At 40.8% G+C, this 13,228-nt stretch overlaps 1 pseudogene across 1 annotated transcript; it reads left to right on the top strand.

Moving 5' to 3' along the window:
* Positions 1-1,910: 1,910 nt before the first annotated feature.
* Positions 1,911-3,416, top strand: LOC307053582 (calcium-binding mitochondrial carrier protein SCaMC-2-like; annotated as a pseudogene). The gene has a single exon. The product of its transcript is annotated as a calcium-binding mitochondrial carrier protein SCaMC-2-like (transcript).
* The last annotated feature ends 9,812 nt before the right edge of the window (positions 3,417-13,228 follow it).

The raw sequence follows: 13,228 nt of genomic DNA, 5'->3' as shown, positions 1-13,228 counted from the left end.
ATGATATAAATTCAAAGTAATGTTTTACTACAGAAGTTCTAAGATTAATGAAGTGTGCAAATTTTTTCTTCATACGTCAGTAACAATTGAGCATTATTCTCAATAGAAGTGTATGTATTTACATGTAAATTGAATAATTCACTGTTGTGATAATGTTATGTACATTATAAAACACACAAAAATAAAATGAAATAGAAATATTATAAAAATAAATATTAAAAAAATGTTCTCAAGTTTCCTTCCTACCTCCTATTGAATTATCTTGTGCACCCTATGATATTGATGTACCCCATTTGGAGACTGGTGTTTTAATGTGTTTGATATACATTACAAATCTGCAAAAGAAGATGTATTATGTGCAGAGTTTCTCCAACATTTGTAACCATGGAAGTTTCCCCCTACACTCCAGGAATCTTTTAAGATGAGTGTTTCTTAAAAGGTGCCTTAAAAATATTGATCTGTTCTCCAAAGGTTGCAAACTGGTGACCTAGAACACTCTCTTTATTTCAATTGAGTTTGTATGACTTTATTAGCAATGTAGCTAGTCTCCAGCTTACCTACTCATAGTACTTCTGTTTGCATTAGAAATTTCCTATACTAATTCATCTATCTAACATGTAAAGTTCTTTTAGTTTTTTACCACCACTTGTACTGGTTTTAAACATCACATGAAGTTCAGTGGGAAGCTTCACGGTCTTTGAGGAGCATAATTTCTTCAGAGTGAACAGATAATTTTTGCCAGGGAGAGTAGGTGATAGCTTGCTTGAGTTGGACCTACACCAAATTGTTGTGCAGGGTAAAAGAACAGTTAATGCCCCTCCCCACTACTGTTTTAGGATTTTTTGTGCCCCAAACAGGATATTTATGATTTTAACATTACAGCTTTAGCCTATGGCCGAGCTTGAGGAAGACAGATGCTGGCTGATACAATATTTAAAGAATAAGAGACAATAGTTTGTCATTTCTCTTTTGTCACCAACCCCATCAGCAAGAGACAAATTTTTCACACAAATTAAAAATGTTAAGTTTACTTCAGAGTTATCTTATTGGATTTCAAATCAGCTTAGAAAAGAAAAGAAAATTTAAATATTTCTCAAATTCTTACAATGAGGGTAAATTAAACATTTCAGAGTATAATCATTGAATCATATTAATCCAGTGAAATTTGCATTGCTTCTGTGATCCAGTGAACGAAAGGCAAGAAGAGAGAAAGAAATTACACAAACATCAGGGTTAGTGCCTTCTTTTACTTGAAACGTTTTCAAATGTTAGCAAGAAAAGGGAAACATTTTGCAAGGTTCTGTGCCAACTGGAATTGTACTGACATTCATTGAATTCCCACAGGGAAAGAGTGGATGAGACAGTAATTGATTGCTTCCAAGAGGATCCATCACCCATGACTCTCACTGTTCTTCTACATCATTAGTCAGACAAAAGAAAGTTTCCTAATGGGGTTTTAGATTCTCTTGAATCAAAAAAAAAAAAAAAAAAAAAAAAAAAAGCATTTCCAGATGTTTTAAGTATTAACTTTCAAAATTGTATGATACATCATGTTTTTGTTATCCTCAACTAACCGATAAAGAGAGTCATTTAGCATGAAATTTAATTAAAAAGTGGAACTAATATTGGACAGAATCAAAAGAGAAGGTCTAATGAATAAGGTATCTAGAATGAAGTTTTTGCCATAGGTACAGCACAGTTATGGAGTGGTCAAAATAGTGTGATTTAATTACCTTACATAGGGGAATGTATTGGAGACAGACAAAAGATAAGACATTTAAATGACTGAGCACCCGGAAGCTGCCCATCCCGCCGGCTTGCCGGCACCTGGAGTCCGCGCTACTGGACTGAGGACACCTGCGTGTCTTCCGCGCTCTCCCCGCCGGCCCATCACCCCTGCCTCGCGCACGATGATGAGCAGTGTGTTGTGCCGCTGCGTGACTTCCCCGCCGACAGACGCCGCAGCCACCGCCTAGCCATCCGCCTCATCGCCAGCGTCCGTGGACCCTTGCGGCGGCGCTGTCTGTGGGGGCCCGGACCACCGGCTGCGCCTTTGGAGCCTTTTCCGGACTCTCAAGTCAACCGCGAAGGCCGCCTGTGTGTCAACGACCTGGCTGTGGGACTTCGGCTCCTGGGACTGCACCGCACAGCGGGCGAGCTCCGGAAAATTGTACAAGCTGGCGACAAAGACCTCGATGGGCAGCTAGACTTTGAAGAGTTTGCCCATTATCTCCAAGATCATGAGAAGAAACTGAGGCTGGTATTCAAGAGTTTGGACAAGAAGAATGATGGACGGATCGACGCGCAGGAGATCATGCAGTCCCTGCGTGACCTGGGAGTCAAGATATCTGAACAGCAGGCAGAAAAAATCCTCAAGAGCGTGGACAAGAATGGTACGACGACCATCGACTGGAACGAGTGGCGAGACTATCTCCTCCTGCATCCCGTGGAAAACATCCCTGAGATCATCCTTTACTGGAAGAATTCCACGATCTTTGATATGGGTGAGAATCTGACGGTCCCCAATGAGTTCACGGTGGAGGAGAGGCAGACAGGGATGTGGTGGAGACACCTGGTGGCTGGCGGTGGGGCGGGGGCCGTATCAAGAACCTGAATGCCCCCCCCGGATAGACTCAAGGTGCTCATGCAGGTCCACGCCTCCTGCAGGAACAACATGTGCATCGTGGGTGGCTTCACCCAGATGATTCGAGCAGGAGGGGCCAAATCACTCTGGCGCGGCAACAGCATCAACGTCCTCAAAATTGCCCCCGAGTCGGCCATCAAGTTCATGGCCTGTGATGCAGATCAAGCGTCTCATTGGGAGTGACCAAGAGACTCTGAAGATTCGCAAGAGGCTTGTGGCAGGGTACTTGGCAGGGACCATCGCCCAGAGCAGCAGCTACCCAATGGAGGTCTTAAAGACCCACATGGCCCTGCACAAGACAGGCCAGTACTCGGGCATGCTGGACTGTGCCAGGAAGATCCTAGCCAGAGAGGGCATGGCCACCTTCTACAAAGGCTACATTCCCAACATGCTGGAGATCATTCCCTATGCTGGGATAGACCTGGCCGTCTACGACATGCTCAAGAATGCCTGGCTGCAGCGCTATGCAGTGAACAGCGCACACCCCAGCGTGTTTGTGCTCCTGGCCTGTGGCACCATGTTCAGCGCCTGTGGACAGCTGGCCAGCTACCCACTGGTTCTGGTCAGGACCAGGATGCAGGCCCAAGCCTCTATTGAGGGCTCTCCGGAGGTGACCATGATCAGCCTCTTCAAACAGATTCTGCGGACCAAGGGGGCCTTTGACCTGTACTGGGGGCTGGCCCCCAACTTCAGGAAGGTGATTCCGGCTGTGAGCATCAGCTATATGGTGTACGAGAACCTGAAGATCACCCTAGGCGTGCAGTCGCGGTGACGGGAGGGAGGCCACCCCGCCCGCCCGCGGACTCGCTGATCCTGGGCCTGCAGCCCCAGGGTGTGTAACCATCTCATTCTGTGAACGTGCCAACACTGAGCTGACTTAAGCCAAGCTGTGAAAACCCTATAGGATGCACCTGCAAGGGTGAGGGCAGAGCCGGCAGGCCCACGGTGTTTGTCCTGCTGACCCTGGCTGACCCTCGTGTCCGTCCCACGGAAGACCTGTGGGTGTTCCTCAGGGTCCAGGGCTCAGCAGAACACAGGCTCGCACGTGTGGGGACAGGACGTTTCCTGCAGTGCCTTCCGAATAGCTGGGCTGGGAAGCTGGCTTAGTTCTTCCATCGCGACCTCGCAGCCAGACCATTGGCACAGGGCACCTTCGGGTCCACCTTGCTTCCTTCCTTGCTGCTGTTTTAAATGGTAGGAGGAGGGCCCGCAGCCCACTCTCCACGCTGCTCCTCTCCGCTCAGTCCATGGGGAAAGGTAATTCTACCCTACCTAAGCCTGACTTCCCAACTGGCAGCGCAGCCACTGGAAGGGAAGAGGGAGGAGTCTGGCTTCTGAGCTGCCCTGCAGACGGGCACCTGGATCCCCGTGTGCATGACGAGGGCAAGGCTGCCTGGCGTCCTGGCGCGTGGCTTCATGGGTCCTGGGACCCAGAGGGCCTCTGCTGCCTGCTGCTGGGGGGCTCTTGGGGCTCTGAGCTGGCCCCGGCCTCTGTCAGGACTGGCACCAGCTCAGAACTAACTCCCTCTCCATCCCCGCTGGCATGAGGGCAGTGGGCACTGTGTTGAAGCAAGAAGGGCCGTTTCTGCCCTGAGTCTGCAAGCCCTGGTGAGAGAAGGAAAAGGTGTTCAAGACCTTAATTATGTATTGTTGGAAAAGACAAGATAGACAAATGTACAAGTTCTGTTCTTCCAGAGGGAAGACAAAGAGAGCCAATGACTTGGCTGACTGCATTAAAGTCTGTTTCTGACACCCTGGGGATTCGTGTTCAATCCCAACTGGGGCAAAGTGGGACCAGCCTCACATTCCACTGATGCAACGTATCACACTGCTTGGAGCCTATTTATTTCGTATTTATTTGAACAGAGTTATGTCCTAACAATTTTTATAGATTTGTTTAATTAATAGCCTGTCATTTTCAAGTTCATTTTTTATTCATATTAATGTTCCTGGTTGACTGCACCTTCCCAACACCTGTGAGGTGGGGTGGGAAGAGGAAGGAGGGGGCCGTGGGAGTGACCCTTCTTGATGCTGCATCGTGTCTGTCCAAAGAAATTCCTCTCGGAACTGGTGACAGAAGAAAGGCAAGAAGGCAGAAGGGCCCTGATCATGGAGAGACAGTCCTTTGGCGGGTCAGGGCAGGACCAGCACCTAGGAAGCCTTAGGATCTGAGGGTTTGATCAGGGGCCAGGAAGAGTGGGGGAAATCTCAACCCTGCTGAAGATGGAAGTGCAAATCATTTCTTGGACTGGGAGGGATTTCTTTATCCACCCTTTTTGAAGGGCAAGGAAGTGAGGTGCCTATCACTGTGAGTTTGGGGTGGGGGCCAGAGGAGAGGGAGACTGGCTCCCCACCCACACCTGTGAAGTGGGCTCCCTCTGTCCTGGGCCCCCCTCCACCCCTGCTCAATAACGCTGGTCAACGTGGAACAGCACAGTCACACTTCCATTCACTGGAACGGCCTGATGAGAACAATTTAAATAGGATGCAAAGATCAATGCAAGATTTATTGTTATATGTAAATAGAGTTATAACAGGAATTGGTGACAAAGCAAATTAAGAAAGAATTGGCAGTTGTCATTTAAAACAGCCTTCTAATAAAGTTGTTTCAGAGATGAAGAAAAATAAAGGATTGAGCAGTAAACAGGGTAAGGTAGACATAGAAATTGTCCAACATAAGTGTTTTTAGTTCATATCCAGATTTCTCTCTTAAACCTTCAAGACTTTAAGAGGGCCTGTTTGGTACTCCCTAAATTACTGTAGCACTTAAACTGGAAAACTATAGTAAACCACTGAAAGGAATTAGAGCCAGAGATGATGATAAGCATGCAGTCTCATATTCAACAAAAAAAAAAATCAATGAACTTGCATTAGGTTTTAAATGGTTCCTGTTTATACCCAGTAGAACATCCGAAAGGAGAGTGCAAAATCTTATCATCTTACCAGCGTGTATTATCTCTCTGCTGTTTTCTCTCCCTCTCTCTCTCTCTCTCTCTCTATATATATATATATATATATTTGTTTCTTTTATATTATGTCTCAGTGGGAGCAAGATACAATCCTCTCTGAAGTTGCCATCACAATGTATTTTTGTGGGCTTCTACTTATGGCAGGCTTACATGGCCTAGGATGAAGAATCATATACGGTAAAGCCACTTGTCTATAACAAAGTACAAAGGCAGAGGGTAGAAGCAAGATATCAGTTGAACAGTAGGACTTTCATTTCAAGATCTATTTCTTGAAATGTAGAACACTGGCTCTCTCTTTTTTTTGCTCATGCTGCTAAGGTGGTAACTAAATTAATAATTTGATTGCAAGGTATGAAGTTTATTAATAAGGAGCATGGGAGAGGCAAATAAGAACGAGATTACAGAACAGTGCTGATAGTAGTTAGTATCAAGCATTAAAGCCACCCCCTCTGCACAATTAAATTCAGTGCTGAACATCTGAAAACAATAGAAGCTAATAAAAAATTGGCTCGGCCTTCCCAAAGTGAGGGAAATGCAAAGCTATGTAGATACTTTCAAAGCTATATAAATACTTGGAAGTGATGATAGCAGAAGTCAGGGCAATGGGTTCATGATTAAACTGACATGAAGAACCTCCAGCTGGAATAATGCAATTCCAAAAAGCAATGTTAGTAGCACTGACTGGGCATCCAAGGACTGATCTATTCTGGTTCAAATACTGAACACTCTGATTTGAGTTTCTAACTTTGTTCCTCAAAGAGGTGTCAAAATTATTGTAACAATGTTGATTTTCTTCTTTTCCCTACCCTGTAGCCACAAGCATAAGTTCCATCCACAGTATAAGAATGTATGTTTACAATTATAATTCCTGAGTTTGGGAACATTGTTCCTATGTTTCCTTACTTAAGAGAGTATCTGAGTAACCCAAACTCTGATCACTATCCATACCGACTGTCCATGTTAACTCAGGCAATCCTAACTTTATTTCATCTCAGCATAGCTATTTCTTGCTGATGAATTAAATAGCAAAATGTTGTTTCAGGTTGTGTTTTAAGGTTGTGCCCTAGAGAGAAATTCAAGAATCAGTTTAGTCAACAGAGCTGCATTTCCTAGCCTACATTTGATTGAATGTGTTCTGTCCACAAAGTGCTTTGGAGCAAAGATGGTAGACGATATATAATAACTAAATAGACAGAACTATATTAGGGCATTTAGGGTGGGAAACAGAAGAAACATGCCCATTTATAGATGTTGCCATCAGGCTGTTTGAAGGGAAACTGGTACAAAACGTGTTGTCAATAAGAGCAGATTCAATAACTCATTGTTATTAATATAAGCCAAAATCAATCACTTGGGGAAATATCATTTTTAAATGTTTATTTGATCATCAGGTTTTGTACCCAAAGTAGCCATATTTATTAATTTCCTTTCTCCACATCAGTTTTTATCCCATTTTATTCTTCTACATTAATAATATGTAGAAACACACATTACTACACACTAATAATATGTAGAAGTACACACTACCTCCTTCCAGCAAATTTAAATTGCTGATAATCTCTAAAAATGCCAGGAATAGAACTATCCTGTTGATACCCATCAGCCCAGAATTAGTGGAAATAATATTATTATTTTAAGTCACTAAGTTTTGGGGGTGATTTTTATGTTGCAACATATATCTAAAAACAACATAGAAATAAATAAAACATTTTGAAATTTGTTCAGATTTTTTCAAATGTTTCACATTGATAAAATATGACCTCCAAAATTAATATTACAGCTCAGTCTCTCACGATATATGGATGGAAAAAATCATGCACACACACACACAATGCCCACACATACACTCATTCTCACGCACACACTATATTATTAAACAGAACTAACTCAAACATTAAAAGAATAATAAATACTACAAATAAGAGTGGTTCATCCCAGCAAAGCAAGTGCAATGCTAGGAGTATGATGGAGATCTGAATAATGAGGCATTCTCACATATAATCACAGGGGGAATAAACTGAAACAGCCTTTGGGAAGGGAATATATCAATATCGAAATTTAACATACATATGTTTTTTATCTAGTAATTCCATTATTAGGTACTTATCTGATGGGAAGGCTGAAATAAAACTATGGCCTAGGACTTCCCTGGTGGCACAGTGGTTAAGAATCCGCCTACCAATCCAAGGGACACGGGTTCAATCCCTGGTCTGGGAAGATCCCACATGCCGTGAAGCAACAAAGCCTGTGTGTCACAACTACGGAGCCTGCGCTCTAGAGCCCATGAGCCACACTACTGAGCCCACGTGCCACAACTACTGAAGCCTGTGTGCCCAGAGCCCATGCTCCACAACAAGAGAAACCACCGCAATGAAAAGCCCATGCACCGCAACGAAGAGTAGCCTCCGCTCACCGCAACTAGAGAAAGCCTGCGCACAGCAACGAAGACCCAACACAGCCAAAAATAAATAAATATGGCCTAATATATACAAGATAGATTATTGATTGTGGCATTGTGTGTAAGAGTTAAAAACTGAAAAATAAAATCTAAATATCCATAAATAAGAAAATGATTGATTTATTTTTAAAATCCTTATTAAGCAGAAGTTTATAATAAATTAAATAAGTGCTTAATATATCTAAGATGGATGAACTGAGGGAAAAAAGTATGTTATAAAATGATATAGAATACAGTGAGTTGTTGATACTATCTGTATAAAAGGTGTATATGCCTTTTATTGAAATTGCATACAAAATTTTAAGAAAGAAACACAAGAAAACATTAAAGATATTACAGTAATTAATTTGGTTAGTGCGATGGGGAAAGAGGAGAGAGAAGAGAGAAGTTTACTATTTATATTAAACATTTCTATTTGTCTTTAATTGTTATATTCATGAATAGATGATAGATAGATAGATAGATAGATAGATAGATAGATGACAGACATTCCATGTTTATGCATTGATCTCAGCACTTTCTGATGCATTTACTTATTTTCTTCAAGTACCTCCTGTCACCATTTTTGTTAGGTAGGCAAGGTTTTTTCACAGTATCTCTCTTTTAATAAAATTTAACAGATTTTATTAAATTTCTTTATCTATTAAAAGAGAGACAGTACAAATGTGTACTTTTTTAATGGTTTTTTGCAGTACGTGGGCCTCTCACTGCTGTGGCCTCTCCCATTGTGGAGCACAGGCTCCGGATGCACAGGCCCAGTGGCCATGGCTCACGGGCCCAGCCACTCCGTGGCATGTGGGATCTTCCCGGACCGGGGCACGAACCCGTGTCCCCTGCATCAGCAGGTGGACTCTCAACCACTGCGCCACCAGGGAAGCCCCAAATGTGTACTTTTGAAACAATTATTTCACTTCTAGAAATATACTTTAAGACAATGTTTTGTAAACTATAATTTTATTAATTGGTGGGGAAAGGAAATTTATCAAGTAAAAATCAACATTTCATGTAGAATAGAATAAAATGAATAGAATAGAATAGAATAGAATAGAATAGAATAGAATAGAATAGAATAGAACCAAACAAGAAAATACAAAGTTCATGAGATGTAGAAAGGTTGAGAACTGTGTTGGGAAACGTTTGATGTATACGAGCATATGTTTGCACATGCATGGATTGTGATGATTACTCACAACTTAAGGTTTTACCTTTAAATAATGAACCAGCAGCCAGCCACAAGCATGCTGCTACTTTGCCATAGATTGTGATTATTGGCTAAGTAGACTGTACTACCCTGTGCCCTGTTTGCTTTATGTATTTCAGTGCTATGTTACTCGGTGCTAAGTGAGAACTTAAAACTCTAACAACAAGAAAAAGCTTAATAACTTACCAAAGCATAATTTTTGGAGCCCTTTACAGAGTTGAAGCCACAAGGAAACTTGATAACCTATATTTCAAAAGTAAAAAAGCTCCTTTGAGAAGTAAAGCACATGGCTTCATTTTGTGTAGTACAAGATAGGAAGAGAGGAAGAAGGTAGTCTCCATAAAAGCAAGTAAGAAGGAAACAACTGAAATTTAACAAATTAATAATGACTCACTCTGAGCTAGTTTAAGTTTAGAATACTTGTCAGCCTCACATGTAAGGGGAATTTTCATCCATTCTCCAGGTCTTTTTCACAGGCCTCCATGGGGTCCTCACAGAAAATTAGTGACAAAGCAGAAGACCTGTGAATGCCATCTGGGTGGTGTGGACATCAAGGGGTGGAGTAGGTTTGAGAGTTGAGTAGCAACACGTAGAGGCACCGTTCGTGCTTCAGGACTCTCATAAGTATGAGATGGTGATCAGCGGCCACTTTAGGACAGACACAGAATCTGCCCTTGTCTTGGAACCTTCTCTCATATGAGATAAGTCTGCTGTTAGGGAAGCTGCAGAAGACCTCCTATTCACCAAGACTTGCCATGACACTTGGCAAGATCAACTACCACTGGGTTAGGCCTGTACTAACAGGCCAAAGCCATCTGCCAGTGGGAGAGAGGCAGGATACCTAAACATGCTCAGGAGCCTGCACTGATACAAGCAGAATTCATTGCAATGGGGGAGGAGAGAAGGGTTCAGGAAACATTTTTAAGGAGGGAGAATTGGTTGTTTGCCTCTAGGGGAGGAGCAGAAATACTGAGAAAGTCTCACCATTACACTTTACTTGAAATGTTATAATAATATTTGAAAGTAGACTCTTATGAATCCAAGATCTATATTATAAAAGTGTAGAGGTTCCTTTAAAAACTAAAAATAGAGTTACCATATGATCCAGCAATCCCACTCCTGGGCATATACCTGGAAAAGATGAAAACTCTAATTCAAAAAGATACATGCACCCCAATGTTCATGGCAGCACTATTTACAATAGCCAAGACATGGAAGCAACCAAAATGTCCATCAACAGATGAATGGATGTAGAAGATGTGGTATATATACACAATGGAATATTATTCATCCATAAAAAAGAATGAAATAATGCCATTTGTAGCAACATGGATGGACCTAGAGATTATCATACTAAATAAGTCAGACAGAGAAAGACAAATCATATGATACCACTTATATACGGAATCTAAAAGAAAATGATACAAATGAACTTCTTTACAAAACAGAAATAGACTCAGGGACATAGAAAACAAACTTATGGTTACCAAAGGGGAAAGCTGGGGGGGGATAAATTAAAAGGTTGGGATTAACATATATACATCACTATGTATAAAATAGATGAACAACATGGACATACTGTATAGCTCAGGGAACTATATTCAATATCTTTTAATAACCTATAAGGGAAAAGAATCTGAAAAAGAATATATATAATTGAATCACTTAGCTCTATATCTAAAACGTTGTAAATCAACTCTACTTCAATTTAAAAATAAATAATTTTTTAAAAACTATTTTTAAAAAAAGGTCTATATTGTAAACACTAGAGCATACTTTCTCAACCTTGGCACTATTGACATTTTGAACCAGATAATTTTTTGAGCCAGATACTACCCTTGCATTACAGTATGTTTAGTAGGACTCCTGACCTCTGCTGTCTAGATGCCAGTAGCATGTACCAGTTGTGACAGCCAAAAAGGTCTCCAGTATTGTCAAATAGTCACAGATGTAGAGACCCACTGGCCTAGATCAATTAGATAGATAGAAGGATAGACACATAGATAGATAGATGACAGATAGATAGATAGATAGAGTTTAACCATAAGCTAATAAAGAAGATAAAATTGAATCATAAAAATAGTCAATTTTTAAAGAGGCAGAAAAGAGAAAAAAGGAACATAGATGGGTCAAAGAGAAAATAAATAACAATATAGTATTATTTAATGATTTAAGCACTCCCAAATAAAAGTTAAGAATTGTATTCCCATTTAATCTCAAAGCAACTCTCCAAAGTTGGCATTCTGGGTATCTCACATGTCAGTGAAGGTATGGTGATACCTCACCCTCATCCCTGAACTCCTTGTTTTCCCCTCTGTATAGGTCCCCACCTAGAGTAATGACCTCACATTTTTAAATAGATCACTTAACTCTTCACCAAAAATTCAGGGCTTAGTACCATCCATCAAAAAAAAAAAATAAAAAAGGTAATTTTTTGTTTTGCTAAAAGGTGTTTTATTTATTCCAGGTTCACTTCTTAAGATGAATTTTGACATTACATCATCTGCTTTTCCCATAGGATCCATACAGAGCTTAGTGAGGACAGGGAACTTAGTCTGTTTTGTTCAATAATCATGTTCAAGTATTTAGAATAGTGCCTGGGACAGTGCCTGGAACATAGAACTCAAGGAAAAATATTTGTTGAATGAATGATTGAAATTATACAGTAATAGGTATTTAATTTCCCCTTGAATTTTATATGCCACTTCCTTATAAAGAAAACACTTCACCTCTCATTTTATGGTTTTTGTTATAATTTTTATCCCCATTACAGATAAAATAAAGATTAACTTATTGACATATATTTTTGAGTAGAAATTATTACCCCAAACATAGTTATCATTGCCTAGAAAGAATGTACTTTTTAAAAAATTCAGAATACAATATTCCAGCCCTCTAAGAAACTAAAACTTATTTATGGGATACAAAAAACTGAATATATCTAGAGAATATCTACAATTTATCAGTCAGTAGAGAACAATCTGCTATAAAAATGAAAGATGTGATGTGAGTGTTATAGAGAGCGAATCCAGGGAGATTTCCTAGAAAGTTATTTTTTGAATAAAATGTTGAGTAAGGTGTTGGAACATGGGTTATCAGCTCAGAAAACAAAGGGTATTCTCTAAAGATTAAAAAGCTGACACTAAACATAAGACAACTTAAGCAAATTTTGTTAGAGTGGAGGAAAATATTAGGAATTAAAAACAAAAAGAAAATATGGAGGCATAAGAAAAATTATAGAAATTCAACGCTAAGGTGAGAATATGAGGGAGTTTGCCAATAAATTCAAATACATGGAATAAGAATTTAGAATTGAATTAACAATATCTTCTAAATTGTTTAGTAAATGTCATTAAGATTCTTCTTAAATATATAGCTTTGGGGCACAGTAAGTCAATTCATTTTTTTTTTTTTTTTTTTTTTTTTTTTTTTTTTTTTTTTTGTGGTACGCGGGCCTCTCACCGTTGTGGCCTCTCCCGTTGCGGAGCACAGGCTCCGGACGCGCAGGCTCAGCAGCCATGGCTCACGGGCCCAGCCGCTCCGCGGCATATGGGATCCTCCCAGACCGGGGCACGAACCCGTATCCCCTGCATCGGCAGGCGGACTCTCAACCACTGCGCCACCAGGGAGGCCCAGTCAATTCATTTATACATCCTTCTACACCAAACAATGATGAATATATATAAAAAGTGAAATCCTAAAAGAAAAACACGCCTTAAAACTATCGTAACTCTCTCTGTAAGCAAGAAATGTAACAAAAGTATGTATTACTGAGTCGAAGTGAACCATGCATAGGCATGCTAGGCTCCAGTTCAGAAAAATGCAGTGGCGGATGGGAATTCAGCTCCTGCAGGGTCACAGGGGTTAAAGTCCTGAATACAGGACAGGAAATCAGATGTCAGTGTTTAACAGCTCAAGATTTGAAGGAAATCTGCTTGGGTTCAACTCCACCACTA

This window comes from Hyperoodon ampullatus (genome assembly GCF_949752795.1).
Source record: "Hyperoodon ampullatus genome assembly, chromosome: 5".
NCBI lineage: Eukaryota > Metazoa > Chordata > Mammalia > Artiodactyla > Ziphiidae > Hyperoodon > Hyperoodon ampullatus.
Note: the sequence above shows the minus strand (reverse complement) of the source record. Positions and strands in the feature narration are given on the sequence as shown.